The following is a 10,364-nucleotide window of genomic DNA, read 5'->3' as shown; positions in this document are numbered from 1 at the left end:
GGGGGTGTGGGGGGGTTGAAATTTGTATCTTGGTATAATGCTTATTCCATTTTACTGCAAAGTGGCACTGTTCCACTATCCCTGCTATAGCGCTTTCATGCTGGCTGGGTTTTCATTGGCTTAAAAAGTTGGCTACTGAAATATTTTCATTAGTCTTTCTTCAACAGAAGAGCCAAAAGTTTCTCTTGAATATCATCCAAAACAGGATGGAAGAGTTAGATATGCCATGATCAAGTGCCATGATTGCAGAATTACCAAAGCGGTGGTAATTGTTCTCAGGGGATTGTTGTGCTGTAAGTGGATCTATCAATCATTTTTATGTATTGGAGCTTGGAGGCGGATATTGGAGGCCCTTCTTAAGTCCCTGCTACTGTTGGATGATTATCTTTCATCTTCAAAAAGTCAACCTTTCAGGAATTAAGAAAAATGAAAAATTGCTTTGAAATATTTTTAGAATTACACTTATGTTTCTAACAGTTTTAGAGTAACAAATCAGACTCAGTACCAAATTTTGAAAGTTTAAGTTGATGAGAAAAAGAAAAGTTTTTTTGTATTCAGACAGCGCCATCCTTATTATTGTTTATTAGAGCTCACAGACATCCTGGGGATTTCTGATCATATCTCTGCATCAGCTTATCAGTGGAACTGCAGGACTATTGATGTGGTTCCAGTTAGTTGACTATAAAAACTGAGCACAGTTTAGTGTGTGTGTGTGTGTTTGTGTGTGTTTGTGTGTGTGTGTGCGTGTGTGTGTGTGTGTGTGCGCCAAGATGCAAGTTTAACCATTTATTTTCAGGGCATGTTCAAGGTTTTGTTGTAGGGTTAAGGGTAGAATTACGATTATCCGGTCAAGTATACAGTAAGCAATGGTAGAGGTTCATTCATTCCAGTAAAACACAATGTAAACATACTTATATATAAGTAAAAGTCCTGCAAATTTCTCCCATCTCCATACAGAATTTCTGCAGCTCACCCACAGTTGCCGTCAGGTTCTTGGTCATCTCTCTTATCAAGGCCCTTCTCCCTCGATGGCTCAGTTTGGCCAGGCGGCCAGCTCTAGGTAGACTTTTGGTTGTTCCGCAACTTTTTCATCGAAGAACTATGGAGGCCACTGTGCTCTTGGGAACTTTCAATGCAGCAGAATTTTCTTTGCAGTCTTCCCAGATCTGTGTCTGGACACAATCCTGTCTCTGAGCTCTGCAGGGAGTTCCTATAATCGAGTGGCTTGTTTTTTGCTCTGATATGCATTGTCAGCCATAGGACCTTATATAGACAGATGTGTGCCTTTCTAAATCATGGCTGGACTCCATTTAAGGTGTAAAAACATCTCAAAGATGATCAAGAAAAATGGGAGGCACCTGAGCTAAATTTGCGCTAAATATGATTAAGTGTTATAGCAAAGGGTCTGAATATGTATGATATTTCAGTTTTATCCTTTTTAATACATTTGCAAAAATTCTAAAGTTCAATTTTTTTATTTTAGCATAAGGCTGCAACATAACAATGTGAAAAAACTGAAGGGATCTGAACACTTTGCAAATGAACTATATGTGTGAAAAATCGAACTCCTCTCATCACCAGTCCCTCTGGTCGTTTTGGCTCCTCTCTTCCACATCCTTTTTGCCCCCATTGAACACAGGGTATGATAAATGTCTACCCAGACATCATCATCACACATGCAGATTCCCCTCGAACACGATTCACTTTTGATCAGCTCCCCTGTAGAACGGTGGATAAAAAACATTCAGGATAGTCTCCTCGCTGCTCACCTCTCTGCCTCTGAGTGTATTAAATACCCCGTTTCCACACACACTCCCAACCACCCGTCTCCTCTTCATACCTATATTCCAGCAGCAGACACCATCAGTGGATTGCATTTATGCAGAATGCATCAATAACCAGAAAAACTAAGAGGCCTTGTCAGGGACGGGGAGTTGTCACAGGCACAGGCAAACGATTCTACGCGGTGCTCATCTGAGCTGCAATCAGCCCATAATCTGAGTATACATCAGGTCTCTGTGACATGGAAATTTCCTGCTCCTCCGCTCTCATTTTCAGAGGCAGTAATCACAGGGAGAGGCGCTCAACCTCACTGAAATGTATAAATAATTTTCATTCAAACATATTAACAGTCAAAATACCAGAATCCATCATGGCGGTGCGGGGAGCTTCTTAAGAAGCAATCAGGGCCTCTGCATGTGTTCTTTGTCTTTGGCAGCTGAGAGACAGGGCGCAGATTACTTGTGCGAGCCCTGTTTTGCATAATGGCCTACCCCCTTGGTGCTTTTAAACTTTCCTGCCGATCCATTACGTTTACCAAGCCCAGTTCCCTCCCTGTCTTTAATATCATGCTTCCTTGGGAAGAAGATCTGGACGAGGGATTAAAGACCTTTTTATTAAGGCAAGCATGTGGGCCTCCATCCATCTTGCCCAACTGGCAGACACGTTTATGTTCCGTGGACGGGTTATGTACCACCATCTTAAAGAGCGAAAACTTGCCCTTTTTACCTCATTGGGAAAAAGGGAATTTTGGAGGTGAATTGGTAGTTTTCAAGGTTGCCAGACCAGAAGTGTCCTAAGCAGGAGTGGACTCAAATATGTCTCAAAATGTATGTTGTTTGCCTATGTCAGATCGTTTCTGGAGACATTTTGACAAAAGACAACTGTGGACTGAATAGAGACCCCCCTTGCCACCATAGGCAATGTCGTATTTTCAACACATTTATGCATGAAGATGTAAAATGGCATAAACCAGGCATAACACCATCTCATTAAGGCACAGCAAAATATCCCTTTTATCATGCCAGAGGAGAAAGAGGATGTTAGCGCTATTCACAGGAGGTGAAAATTAAGGCAGTTTGAGCTTGGAAGCCATCCGAGCTTGACAGGACATGGGCTGCAGTTTTATGTCACGTCGTTTATCTGCAGTTTATATTTTCTATGACCGCATTGTCTCTTTCAAGAACCTTTGGAAAATACACAGGCTGTAAAAACAGCCACCTTTTGTCTGCAGTGTACCTCACAAATGCTAATGTTTTTGTAACAGTTGCAGCCTCTTAATGATCCACAAACACTTTTGGCAAGATATTTCCTTCTAATATTGGTTAAATACCCTTTCCTGAGCAGCAGATGTGGGGTCAGTGAAGGTGGAAACCTTAGGAAAAATAGGAGCGTGATGAAACATTCTGAAAACGGCATAAAGCTAGTGAGGGATGCCCTCATCGTTGACAATAAAGCACACTGAGGCAAGGCAAACACCCATGGATCACAACCCTTTTCATTACAACAGTAAGAGGATCCATGCTTTCCATTTCTCACCATCAGCTTTAAACGTTAAAACCAAAACTTTGATATAAAGTTCCATAATAAAAAGAATAATAGTGGCTCTCTGTGTGCTTACTGATTAATGGGTTGTATCCTAGCTGTGTGCAGACAGAGCGGAGGAGATATTTTCAAAATTCTTTACTAGATAGAATTAAACTGAAAAACAGACATGATATTCATGGTCTGAACCTGTTGTATTTAATCACACTGACCTCTAACAGTTTAGCCCAAAAAATGGACAGGCTCTAGCCTTAAATGATGCCACCTGTTCTTTTCTTTCTTATGTCCTTCTTTCATCTATTTAAAAAGCTGTTAAGAGATTGAAATCTCTTTCAAGAAAGACCTGGTCAAAGCATACGTTGATCCAGTAATGAATACAATACACACAACAAGTCAACTGTCACGCACTAAAGTGTAAGTGATATGTAGTTAAGATCCATAAATGGGTATAATGCAGTCAAGCTAAAAACAATGAGCATGATATTATTTATATATTAAGATACTTCAAAATTTACTTGAATTACTAAAGGTTGTCACCTTTTGACAATTTCAAGTTGATGTTCCTTCTACACATGACAGTAGAGACCCTGTAAGCCTTCTCATTTTAATTTCTGTATTGCTTAATCTCTCTTAATATATTAAGTAGTATATCATTAGTGGTAAGAAAGTACTGTCCAATCTTTGTTTTTTTCTCTTTGTCAATATGCTATTTACAAATCACAGATGCCCAGCAGCCCTTTCTCATGTGAAAATGACTAGCACCGCGTATTTGCGTGGATATCGTGGCAGTGTTGATTAAATTGCAAATCAGCATGGCAAATTGAAAAATACTTTCTATTGTCATATCCATTTTTTGCTCCTCTCTCCTTTTCCTCCCCTCTCTCTGGCCCTGTGGACTGTAAGGGCAACAAGGAATTATAGCTCAGTGAAGTGTAGTGGCAAAGCCCCAGAGATTCATAGACAGTCTCAATGATAAAGTCCAGTCCGGGAGAATCGCTACTAGTGCAATAACAGCGAGAGAGGGTCACAATAAAGTTTAGTTTAATGACAAGAACAAATAACTTTAACATTTGGCTGGGGCACTGAACCCCTTCCCGGGGATCGCATCTGATATATCAGCAGGCAACTGGCCGTGACTGCTGGGCGATTGTGCTCGCCACTCTGGCACTAGTGATGCATGCGGGGTCTTGTGGCAGGTGTCCATTTTATAGAGTTATTCAGTTGGAAATGCTGGACACTGGCTGAGGCTCAGGATGGGGTGGAGAGGCCTGGCTAGATTACTGTTACTGCACAGCTGACATCTCCCAGGCTCTTCTCTGTACTGCTATCTGGCCCTGGGAGTCTACATAACTGTTAGCCTCTGAATAGCTAGCAGCCAGTGCCTGAGGTGATATCAAGGCTACTGCTGCAGAGCTTGGACAGAGTCCTGAGGATAGGGCCTCTTAGCCACTAATCGCCACACAAATGACACAGAACAGAAGAGGAATTATAGGTGACCAGCTGTTGGTCAGGTTGTTCTTCTCTGTGTGCCCACACAGCCCTAGTAACTGCAGAGCTTTTTTGTATTTTCGCTTAAAAAATGAGTGATGCAATCACCCAAAATAGTTGCTGATCAAGTTTATGATGACTGACTCGACTAAACTGATAATAGAGTAGACTTCTGTTAACAGTAGCCATACTCCACTGGTGGTTTGTTATCCAAACTGTTCTGTCTTAAATTAACATGTTAACAACATGAGCTTGCATAGTGCATGGATGAGAAAAACCTATTGGTCCTAACAATATTCAATTTGCAGCCACAGCACCCTGTGACAGGCTACTTAGCCCCAGTGAGTGATGAGCACTGATGGCCCTGAGGTGTCGCCGATGGCTGCACAGGTCTGCTGGGCAGCTGCTGGTCTGTGGCTGGATCAGGGGGTTCAGGCTGGCAGCCATATTGTCAAAAACCAGCAGGAGAAGAGGCCATGGGGAGATGGATAATGGAAGATGGATACTGTGCATGGGGTCCTTTTCTCACAGCTTACAAAGTAGGCATAGATACAGCACTAGATCCCAAGTTTAATTGATTTAGTTTGAAAAATAAAATAAATTATTCAAATATGTAAAATAGAAAAGCAGCATTGAGAAAGTCAAACCTCTTACCTGAACTCATCTTAATTCTAAGCACTCACCCATCCCTGAAATCCTAGTGTTGGTTATTTGTTGCCACATTTCTAGTTTACACGGCCTGAAAAGACCCATTCAGGACAGCCATTGTTGAATGCAGGCCTCATATGCAGATCCATTTGAAGGGCCATTATCCAAAAAGAATGTGGTAGACAAAATGAAGACAGGCTAGTGACAAATGATCAACCAGATAATAGGCTGTAAGACACACTTACCATGCTAACAACATGGCGCATAGAACGGACGCACCCCCTGTCGAAAACAAACAATGTGCTTCCAATCTATCATCGTTGATCCGTGTCATCATTACCCCTCGATGGCCATGCGGACATCAACATGACAATGCAACATGCAGGGGCCACATTAGTGCGATAGATTATTATCATAGAGAATGTGGCACAAATCTCTTATGGAGCATTATAGCCGATGTGGAGAGTAACAAACAAACAGATTTATGTCATGTTCTCTCTGAGGAGGCAACTTGGCTGAGCAGAGTGTGTGTGTGTGGTTGTGGGTGTTTGAGGGTGTGTGTGCATGTGTGAGCGCATTCGTATGTGTGTGTATTGGAAAGCTTTGCAGGTGAAATGTTGTGCTAATTCTGTACAGGTTGGGCTAATGTCGAGCCCCCGGGTCCTGTTCTGTTGGCAAGCTGATTGGTGATTAGAGATATAATTAAGAGCAGCTTTGACACAGACACTGTCCTCCACCTCCTCAAGCTCCTTTGTCAACCCCCCCCCCCCATACACACATACATACACACACTCCGACTGCCCCAGCCACCAAACCCGCTACGCCCCCCCAGGCCACTTCCCATCGCTGTTTATGGTGCTTCCTCCATTATCCGACAACAAAAGGAGTCCTGAACACACAAAAGCCCAGCCAGCTGTGTGCCTGGCATGGCGGGGAATACACAGCCTCTCTCTAGTGACAATAAAAAGAAACTTGAGTTTAAACAAAAAAAGTTACACCATATTTGCTCAGACTAACTATGATGAAAGGCAATGAAGACAAGGGCTCCTCATGTAGGTATCAATATAAATATTACTGGAAGGTCAATTAATATGTAAATTAACTCCTCCATTTAATTAGCTATTTAACTATTTTCCAAGGCATGGACATATTAAATCATGCTTAAAGACCCCTCTAACTAGCCTCCTGACAATAGTGCCAGGGAGCCGTGGGCTCATAAACTACCGGCTTGACCTATAAAGAGCCCCGAGTCTGCTAATTCCATCTCAGCCTAATTTTATGACTTGCATAAAATAACCATAGTGCAGCTTTGTAGTTGTAAAGAGGATATGGGTAATAAAATGGAGCCGGGGAAAGCATCAGAAATCTCCTCTTCACTAGTGTCCTCATTTATTATTCTATTATTCTTTGCAGGGTACCGGGCTCATGTGAAAGACAAATGACCTTATTATATTAAATAATTTGTGAGGATATTAACCGTTAATCACACATAAACAGCATTTAAAAGGTATTGATTTTCCAGCACTCTCAACAGCTTGTTAAATTTATGTCCAATAACATGATAATAGATAATCAGGTGAATGATACTCATTTGTAGGGGACAAAGGAAAGGTAATGGGCATCACTGACCTGGACTCCATCATGTCCTTCTATATCACACTTTCATGATCTAGTAACAGGTATTTGACCTTGAACAAGTCTCAGTACAGGTTTACAGTGATTGACAGACACATGTCATATATATTATGTCCAGCCAGGGACCTTTGTTTCAGGTCATAGCTTGTTCTCCTCAACCAAGCTGCTTTAACTTGCCAAAGTCTTACTAAGAGTACTAACTATGAAAGCATCATTCATTCTGTGGAATGATGCTATAATTTCAACATTGGTTTTTAGGGCTGAAATGATTGATGTCAGTTGATCAATTACCTGATCGACAGAAAATTAATCAACGATTTTGATGAGTGATTAATCGTTGAGGCAAAATATTCTCAAGTGGCCACTTCTCTAATGTGAGGATTTGCTGCATTTCTCAGTTGTATGTAATAGCAAATTGATTACCTTTAGTTTTTTGACTGAATGTTGACAACAAAGAAATTTGTTATGGACATTTTTATAGATCAGTTATTCAAAAAATGAACCTGAAGATTAATTGGTCATGTAAATATCTGTTGCAGCCCTAAATTAGGTATAATTGTGTATTTAATACTGACCTAATGGCAGCCCGCTGTGGTAAAATTTCTAAATTTTATTTGATTTCACTGGCTGATTTGAATAGTATGCAGTAGCGGGAAAGACTGGTCGACAGAGGAGGATGAGATATGACACAGGTTGAGTTGAGGCACAGCTTTACAAATACTATATGTAACATGTCTTAGCCCGCTGAGCCACAATGATGACCCGTACAGTGCAGCTTTATCAGAGCCAGCAAACTTTGGCTGAAAAGTTGATAACTGTTTCATTGTTACTGAAACTGTCTAACACTTCATCAGAGGCATCACTTTGTGTTTGGCACCGTTGACAGCTGTATTCTGATCTCCATGATTACTTTTTGATGCAGCTTTTACCCTCCTCAATATGTGTGTGTGGGAGAGAGAGAGAGAGAAAGAGAAAGAGTGAGACAGAGAGATAGAGAGAAACAGGGAATGTGTGTGTGATTTCTATGTGTCTCCTGACCGCCCGCAGATACCATTTAGGTTTGAAAAGTCCTCCAAGTTGCTGTTGGGGAAGCTGACTTGCCACAATAATAAATTTGAGGCAGGTAGCAGAGAATAGCGAGTGGCATGCAAATCTGTCTTGGTGTCCCTCTGGGGCTCCGATGCTCACTGCGGGAGAAAATGAAGCCATGCTGCTCCAAACACTGTCTCTCTTTCTCTCCTGGGCCTAAAGTTAATTTCAGTGGAGAGAGCCAAATAGGGTGTCGACTGGTCTCTTTTCTCCAGCCATATAGACACACCGGGGCTTGTTCCAGAGATGGATATGTGAGAGGATAGACTCACACTACCTACCTGACACTGGCCCTCTTGATTCATTATGACAGGCCAATCTTTTATTAGCCTGGGCTTCGTATTCAAACCCTATCAAGAAAAAAAAAAAGTGAAGAAGCTGAATTTTCTCTGGATGAATACAGCAGATTTATTATGCAGCGCCTCCTCCCCGACCCCCCATGCAGAGGCAGGTAATTATTAGCCTCATGTTTTTGACAGATCTGGTTAGCACATTGTTATTTGATATCAACGTTAACTGATGAACCTCGATTGACAGATGTAACCACACGCGTTCATACAGCTTTTTCACTGTACTCGCTCCCTCCTGACTGAAAGGATAGGATCAAAAACATCCTGTTTCACTATTACTAGCAGATTTCAGAACAGTAAATGAATACAAGGGTGGACGGTAGAGTAATTCAATTACTGTGTGGCAGTGCAGGCCCAGTTTTATAGCCTGCTCTCTGCTCCGTGAGCACATCCACAGCTAAATGAACATGACAGGCAATGGTCATCTCCCCCTGTTGTTACAAGATAGCTGTTAGGCTGCCTCAGTAATGATATGAACCAGGCCCTGGGTTCCCAGAGTATTTATGAGGCATAAAACAATATTTTAATTTGGTCAAAGGATTTCATTTTTTTATTATGTATGAGCGCATATCACCTCATGAAAACTCTGGCACCAATATCGGCTGTTTCATTATCCTTAGAATTGCTTGACACCTTTTAAAATTTGGAGCTATAGTCCAAATTTTTTCCCCCAACAATACCAGGTCAGGAATTCAAAGTAAAAGCTCTCAACAAGGTATAAAAATGTAATTGTCCAAAGAATTCCTACAAGTTTACACCATCATACTACATATAATTTAATATATAACAATTAGAGCTGCAATGATAAGTTGATAAATTGAATAGAAGGAAAATTAAACAGCAATAATCAGCATCATTTAATTAAAATGCCAAACATTCCTTAACTCCAGCTCCTCAGCCATAAGGATTTGCTGCTTTTTTGTCTTATGTGACTGTAAATTTAATATCTTTGGGTTTTGGACTGTTGGTTGGGAAAAACGTGCAACATAAAGATGCCACCTTGGACTTTATTTTTCACTTTGTTGATATTTTAAAGATTTTTTAACTAATGTATTAATGTGGAAAATAAACAGGTTATTTGATAATTGATTATGAAAATACAATAATGATAATGAATGTCAGTCACAGCCCTAGTAGCAATATATAACAATGTTTGGGAACATATTCAAATTTGTATTAGATCTTTGTAGTACTGCTGTATATGTAATGCTGGTAATTGTCATGCCCCACTGTGCATGTTGTTGTATGTTACTCAACATAAGGCTATGACAACATGATTTTCTCACCTGATTGTTTATTATAATTAAATCAGTCGATATCCCATAATGCATCATTATGTATGCAGAACAGTTGTGTCCAAATCTTTTTTGACTGGCCCTTTCATTGGCTGAGGGCTGTCGAGTTAACTTAAAACAAAATAGGCATTTCTTAGTCAAAGATGTCCATCCACAGAAGCCAGCCCTGTCTGCAAACGCACAAAAAAAAAAAAAAATCTGTGAATCAGCTTTGAGTCCCATCCACAGTCTTTGAAAAGCAATGCTTCTGTAAAATAAGCCTCTGTATGACAGGGAGCTGGCTAGCCAGAGAATCAGGGCTTGTGGTGCAGCTGATTCTGGGGCTTGACTGCGACGGCGTTGGTGGATGGATGTGCTGTGGTGTTGGGCAAGAGGGGTAAACTGTATTGATCCTGATCTAGTCTCATTTTTGTAAGCAGACGGCATTTCACGCTGTGTTTGGGTACCTTTTTGATGGCCCCTGACAGCCTCTGCTGAATGCTGTCGGAGACTATTTGACGGGCTGGGCAAGGGGGTTGGTGGGGTGGGGGTAGAC

Source organism: Seriola lalandi, unplaced genomic scaffold (genome assembly GCF_002814215.2).
Source record: "Seriola lalandi dorsalis isolate HSWRI2012SDOR001 ecotype SW California unplaced genomic scaffold, Sedor1 jcf7180002054949, whole genome shotgun sequence".
In the NCBI taxonomy this organism is placed as follows: Eukaryota; Metazoa; Chordata; class Actinopteri; order Carangiformes; family Carangidae; genus Seriola; species Seriola lalandi.
The sequence above is the reverse complement of the archived record's forward strand: the minus strand, read 5'-3'. Positions refer to the sequence as shown.